The sequence below is a fragment of the Taurulus bubalis genome (assembly GCF_910589615.1).
Source record: "Taurulus bubalis genome assembly, chromosome: 8".
Classification (NCBI taxonomy): domain Eukaryota; kingdom Metazoa; phylum Chordata; class Actinopteri; order Perciformes; family Cottidae; genus Taurulus; species Taurulus bubalis.
Window position 1 is genome coordinate 7,023,197 of NC_136596.1, and position 8,044 is coordinate 7,031,240.

Consider the following 8,044-nt stretch of genomic DNA (forward strand, 5'->3'; position numbering starts at 1 on the left):
ATTACTGTTTAAGCTCTTATAAAGTAGAAGACATTGCATTCCATCCATACCAGCAAATGAAAGGTTGCTCAAGACTTTCTGAAGTTCCCTTTCTCATACTTAAATTCCTCTTTGCAAGGTTTAACTTGTCTGAGAATGACGTGCTTATCAAGGGCAGAGAACATCATGTGTTATGTGTTCCAATTATTTTTCTTTTCTTCAAAAGCTGCCTGTCTGTCTGCCTTTTTATCTATCTAAAAAAATCTGAAACCAAAACTTGATATACAAAGTTGGAGCTGTCGGCAAAACACCAACTGGCCTGTTCAAGGCACGTGGTTCAAAGGCTATTTAAGCTGAGCAGTGTTGGTGTCACTAAATGTGGGAAGCGAGGCATTTAGCAAAGATCCGTGAAGTGTGGCAAGTGTTTAAATACAGCCCTGCCTTGTGGAGGGAGGAAACTCCAGAGGCTTCAAAGCAGCGTTTCAATCCTGTGACTCATTCAGGAGATAGAAGGACAAAGCAAATCCTACACACACACACACACACACACACACACACACACACACACACACACACACAATCTCCTTTTGGATTTAGGTGGGGTTTTGTTGCTCAATAAGTTAATAGCTGAATGTTAATTCTCTTTTTTTCTATCCACACTGGAGCTTAACATTCTATCACCACAGATAGATGCGAAATTAGGTTTTTATGTAACAACAATGCAATATAAAAATGGTGTACTTTTACTTTTTATACATATTTGTGAGATTTGTTTATACAAGGTATGACTCAATTCCATGTTAGAGCTTCTACAATGTCACAACATGCCCGCACACTTTATCAGAGCCAATCAAATTGAATAAAACTATATTTTAGCAAATTTCAGTAGCTCCTACTTTGAACCTCCACAGCAGCTCTTGTTCTTTGGTAATGGTGGGTTTTGTTCATTTATTACAACTAATTCCTTATTCATTAATCATAAAATCATAAAGTTGTAGAAGTTTGGACTACCATAAAGTTTGTTCTGTTCAGAGATATGTAACTGAGAGGTCTGTGACACACACCGTGCACCTTTGGCATTTCCCCGAGCCCACAGTTTCAAAGCCTTGGTCCGGTAAATGCCAAAGGTAATGTTATCTAAATTGCCGTCCTCCCAGCATGCACAGGAAAGATGCAGAGGCGGACAAATGCACCGTGGTGCCGGAAGGAGGAGGATCGGCTTCATGACGTCAGCTGGGGGAAGATGAAGCCACAAACTTTGATGAGGCTTCAGAGTGCTGGCATTTCAGGACACACACACATTTTCAAAGCAGCTTATGCTGAAGAGAACAAAAGGAACATGCCATTGTGATTTAATTTTTTTATTCTATGAGAACCAATTGATGTTCAACTAAACCTTTTGTGTGGCAGACAAGCCAGCTTTCTCTGTGACGTAACCATCCAACCGTACAGAGGGGCCACAAACTGGTATCTATTCACAAGTTGTTACATGCAGGGTATCAGCTGAATGTTTACACCGAGAGCAAGAAAAGGCTACTCATCACGCAGCTGCGACTGCTTTGAGAACGACTGAATGAAATATCCTCTCACTTGCAGACAGTCTGATCAACATTTTGCTGCTCTCTTTATGTGTCTGCTTGCTCTCCTTCATAAAAACTATCTTCCTGCTCCAGCGTGGATAAAAAAAAAGAAGGTAAAATGCCATGACAAAGAGAAGGCGGGAGAGTCTGCCACGAGGTTGGCATCGTAGGGCCGTGTTCCCGGGGATCCGTCTGACAGCCCAATCAAAGAGCCAATCATTTCGGATGCATCGTCTCTGATAATAGATTGTCATTCTCCACTTGCTCTACCATTGAGCTGAGTGGGAGACACACTACTGTTTCCATGGCAACTGACATTCTCATCATCGCCCGCACGGTTAACACCCAGCTGCAATTTGTTGGTCCTCCTGCATGGCGTGCGCACTTCCTCGGTTAAGCGGTGTGATCATATTTTTTCATAGGATTGGTTACAAGTGTCCTGGTGTGCATTTGTCAATACTTCAATACTGGATGGTCCTCCTTCTGACAGGCACACCATTTGAATTATTCATCACCTGTTTGCTGGCAGGCATGAAAACAATATGTCCAAACCTCGACTGTGGTCTTCACCGCATTTGTCATTCCACAATAGCTTGATTCTCAATTTTTGGGACGTTGTGCTAAACAAACAGGTGGCTGCTCACCTTTAAGTGCTTTCTAGTTAGGAGCAAATTGCTCTCATCTCTTGCTTTGTCTTAGCTTTGTTTTCCCGAGTCTATCTGCTGCATCGTTCCCGTTTCATTTTGCATCGGCATTATGCTCCCCTTACTGTTACTCCCTCAGATACTCACAGGAAGTGTCCACCCAGATAACACCTGTTGAAAAAACATGTGACTTTCCAAACATAACTATTACATTCATGTCCTTTTATTTAATTTTTTTTTTTTTTTACAAGATTTACGTTTTTCTTTCTCTTATTTTTTACTAGAATAAATTAGTCTAAGAGGTGTAGGAGCAATGAAAGAGTCCTACTGGTTGTTATAGGGATACTGGGCTGCAGCAGCTGCTCTGGCACTAATGAGTGATACAGAATGAGTGACGCACGCCTGCTGTGTAAACTACATGCATTCATGAATAAACCTTCAACTAGCCAAATATGACACAATAACTGTTGACGAACTGTCATGTCATTTACTGTTAACCATTCGGTAGGACAATAGCTGTTGTCACTGCTTGTATTCCTTTCAGGGGGAAGTGAACAGGAACACATCCTACGGGATATCCTCTGTTTGGCCTGGCAGTGAAATGGGAACCATGAACCAGATGAGATTAAGGATAAAGAAGGAGGAGGAGGTGCACTACACACTCTCAAAGATCCTAAATGTTATGATAGGAATAGTAAGTATTACTTCAAAATGGGTATATAATAAGCAGCCCTGTAAATCCTGAAAGTTAAATATGGCATGTGAGTCAATTTAAGGACAACAGACACAGCAGATATTTTATTTATGCACTGACAAATAATATATGCAACAACGAGTAGGTGGCATTGCTGGTGTTATAGATGATGTCATACTGCTGATGACATGGTGTTAGGTTGCCTCAAGAGTCCCAAGATAAAAGATAAAAAAAAGAGTTTAAAAGATAATTAATAGATTAAGGTGGAAAATAAATCTTTATTTCCCCTAAAGATAAATTAGGTTTTGCAGCCATTGTAACTAATGTAGTCACACGTCATTAAGATAGCAATTAAGATAGATATGTTTTTTCAGAAAAGACAAAAACATAGATCATTTTTAGTTAAGTTTTGCTTGTGACACCAGATAATTTCACCTCTTCGGGCATCGTAAAATCACCATTGTACTCGCTATGACTTCTGGGATTAAGATTTTACAATGACAAAACTTAATCAAACAACAAAAATAAATACTGACATGAAAGCCTAAATCACCATTTTAAACTTTAGATCACAATTTTGAGACAGCTAAACACAGCATTAACGGTATTTTTCCAAACAATTTAAGTTTTGATAATGCCGAGTCTATTTTAACATGAAGACTTTGATGACCTTCCAGATGAGTTTACCTTCCGTGCCGAGGAGCAGGTGTTGTCATGCATGAGGCTTCGCGGAGTTTCACCTGTGTGATTACCCCGCAGCAGCAACACAGACAAACAGCTTACTCACCATCACTTCACAGGGATGTGATGATTGTCAGTAATTGTACGTTCTGTCTGCACATCTCTGTGTAAAAGCTCACCTGGAGACCCATATCAAGGCTTGACTAACACCGTTCAAATGTAGCTACACTGCCATGTGCTTTGGTTTTGTACACACAGCAGTGAATCACTGGATTTAAACCTCGGCCTTGTCACTGTAAGGATTTTATGTTTTCCCTAATTTTGCTCTCCAGGTTGAAAGACATGCAGCTCATGCAAACGAAAGATTATAAACTCTACATGTGAGGGCAAATGTCCTGCAATGGTCTGCTGACCTTCTTTATTATGGCTGTCACAATATCAGATTTTTGCAACACGTTATAATGTCCAGCATGATATAAATTATATAGATTCTTTAAATATGTTGATTTTTGTTAATACTGGTATATTACCACACTGTTCCTTATTTGAAGTGGAAGATAATACAGTACTTATTAGTATTTCACTTTTCATTTATTTGATAGCTGTAGTCAAAAGTTACTCTGCAGAAAATGATTTCATAGGTTTAATTTCTTATAAGACGAGCTCTATACAATATAATTGTACTCAATAGTTTATAGTACTTCAGTATAATTAGCTACATTTGATTACATTTTGCTGATCATCCTTCTGTACTTGTACTTCTGTACTAAACATGAAATTGAACTACAGTACATTTTTCAAGGCATAACAGTTACCAGCAAGGATTGTATGTATAGTGTGGTATTGTTGCTGAGTATGTGTATAATTACTACTGTGTGTCCACAGGAACGACAGTGTTGAGAGAGGGGAGTATCTAGAGAACTGGGTGTGTTGACAGATGTAGTTTCGAGGGGATAACTCCCGTCTGTCTGCTTTCATTAAACACACATGCCATGGTGGACCCACTATCATGGCCCCGAGCAGGAATACACAACTGTAGAAAACAGAAGAAAGGAGTGTTGTTTACAGACCGCAGCACTTTGCATGAACAATTCAAGCCCTCCCTCAGATAACAATGATTGGATATATGTGTAGAAAGTATTCTCCTTGACTGCCCTTCACATTCAAAAACACCTTCTGCTTTGGAAACAGACTGTACAACATGTGGACGTAGTCTTCGTGACATCACAATTTGGTTTGTGGACCGCCAATTTTAAGCCTTGAGTCTGACATTTGGCCATCGCCATCTTGTTTTTTTGGATGACGCCAGCTTGGCTTTTTGAAAACAGTAACACCAGATGGCGGAGCTAAATAAAAGTTGAATAAGACAATCAAAAAGGTTGAAATGATCTTTTTGAAAGCACTGAAAACACGTCATGAAAGGGTTAAAGTTGTCAAATGAAATAACGGAAATTAACATCATTATGCATTGTATAACACTTGAAACTAGTGATTGAGATCATACACTAGTTGTACAATGTTTCCTGAGGTAATAAATCCAGTTGGGTCATTTTCTCATAGACTTCTATACAATCTGACATATTTTTGCAACTTGGGAAGTAGCCCCCTGCTGGCCATCATACATAATGCGGTTTAAGGCACTTGTGCATTAGCTTCACTTTTCAGAACTGCAGCGGTTTCTGAAGAGCTGTTGTGGCGTTTAAGGTGGGGGGCTCCAGCTGTTGCCCTCTTGGCAGTATACAACAGCCTAACTCTAGGTTGGATCATCATTGCTAGCCTAAAGTGGCCATTCGAAGAACTGCTGTTGTTGGCACTCCCATGTTGGCTTAATTTCTCAGCACCGGAGGTTGCCGCTTGACATCATGTCCACAAGCTTTTGAAACAGTACACTAACAAGTCAAGACAAGTTCAGTCCAACCCTCAAACCTCTCATATCAAGAATGAGGAAGATACTTTATGCAGTTGGGCAATCCCTGTGCCTGGCATTATTTGTATCTGCAATCTCTGGGCAGAAGAAGCCTTGTTCATTGTTTCTTGTGTTTGTTAATGTGAGGATCCATTGTCCAAAATACAGGAAGATAATGATACCTAGAAACCATGAGAGATGCTTCAGTGTCTGAAGCCACTTGTGGGTGCCATCTCCCTTGAGAGATGGGGGATTAGATAAGTTGCAGCCTAATGCGTTTGTCTCAACATCCAGAGATCTCCAATGGGAATACACACATTTAAAGGAACATATGCACACAAGCACTGCACACACATGTACGCAAAGGCTTTCCAAACTCTACAGAAGTATTTTCAGCACCCATGAGCCACTTTAAAATGCACCGTAATTATCCTCATGTTATTTTTGTCGCTGTCACTGAAATTCAAGGACAATACCAAGAATAGAGAGTTATTCAAGTCAAGGATTCTCAGTGGTGTTATCTCTGATTCAACACCTGGGAATGAAGGCTGTCACAGTGAATATTTCCATGCAGTTCATTAATTAAAAGCTTCTGTCAGGTATTTTATCTTATCGTTCTTTCCTTTATTATGTTTTTTGTTAGCCCTCATTCACTTGACTCAGACAGAAACTGGCAGTTTCTCTCATCTGGATTTGTACATACAGATGATGTCATTACTCCCCAATGGGACACACAAAATCAGATTACGTTTACACGTCCACTCATAGGAGGTAGACTACTTTCCAGCTGGCATTACAATTTGAACTTGAAACTGTAGGCGTATGACTGTGTCTATCACTCTCTCTTTCGTCGTTCCTCAAAATAAATGAAATCCCCCCTCTCCCCTCTGACGCATCGGCTAGACAACGATATACGACTAAGAATGACTGCAGCATCAGTGTTTGTGTCACAGCCTCGGCTAGAGACATTTTACTGCCAGAGGCCTCAGGGGACTGTCTTTTAAAATACACTTGGCTTTTACTTCTCAAAGATTACGTAACACAAAGGAGACATGTTTCATTTAGTATGTTGTACTGTATTTTACAAGCGCACAAGTTGTAATACTACACGAAAAAGTAAGATGGACAGTACCTCAGCACATTTACAGTTAGTGTGTATGATTGATTAAAAGTCTACTCACAATATGCATAGTAATATTAGCACACAAAAAAAGAGGATATAAATATGCAGATAGGTGGAAGCCCAGAGATTGAGTTTTTGTTTCTTTTTTCTCTCTACCTGGTTTCATTTACTTGGTCCAAAGATATTCTTCTCCATTATAACCTGTCAATATGTAAAATGTAATTCACTAGTTTATATTAATGAATTAAGTCGTTTAGGAGGCTGCTTAATGACTGTAAATGTAATCACATGTCAAGGTAAAGTAAACTGAATGCCCCCTGCTTCCTATTTGCATTGAAATACATGTTTCCTCCAGTGGGGGGGAAGTAACTAAATACATATACACCTGTGACAGTAAGGAAGTCGTTTTTGTGTCAACAACTCTTTTAAAAAACTATAATTTTACTTTCCCCACATGTACTGCACGGAACACATCCTATAACTATCTTTCAAACCGCTTTGGTTCAGTTTCGCATAAAAATGCATCGATGAACTGGAAGAGAAGAAGCAATGTCCGCGGCCGTGGGACGGCTGAGCTCCACACTCCGGATCAAGTTCACCGGCAGATGGTGTCAGGGGTGCGGAAAAGCAGTTGCCGGAGCTAGTATTTAGTGAACTGTACAAACAAGCAGTCACGTAAAAAATATATCGCATTAATCTGGCCCTATAGTGTGGGCCAGAACTTTGACATTATGCAATTTATTTTGTAGCCTAAAGATGTTCTTCAATTTAACAGGAGGCTATCATATATTATCACTTCTTACTTTTATTTAAGTCAATTTTGTCCCAACTTTTAGGCAAACTTTTACTTTTGTGAGTAAAATGTGCCTACTTTAAGCTAACACTTTTAGTTGAACAATATTCCAGTAGCTACTCTTTCCACCCCTGGGCCTATTCTGAAGTAGCAACACATTAGTTTAATGTGCAGCTCTAGTGCAGAGCAATCAACTGTCGAAGCACTGGGGACAAACTTCAAAATATAGCAAGCCAATTAGGCAATTAGCATGTCTATAGTGGTATAAAAGTGTGCATATGTGTATACCTCTGTTCATGATTATGTTTCTTTAAGGACAGGAGAGAAAAACATATAAAGATCTACATGAGTCCAAGCAAGCTCTAACCAGAATGACTGGGCTTTGTCTCTTTTCTGGTTAATTATAGTGAAGCTGTACCGGAGAAGGCGGTTGTTTATTTATAATCAGTACACCACCAGCACAGAGCCGTACATGTAATTTATTCTGGGTTTGGAAATTAGGGGTCACGATGCTGATGTTATTCCACTAGTGTGTATGTAGGCATTCCATGCAATTCATTTTGTAGCCTACGAATGTTCTTTAATTTAACAGTAGTATCATATATAATCACGTTTTACTGTGACTTAAACAAAGCGCATTTTTA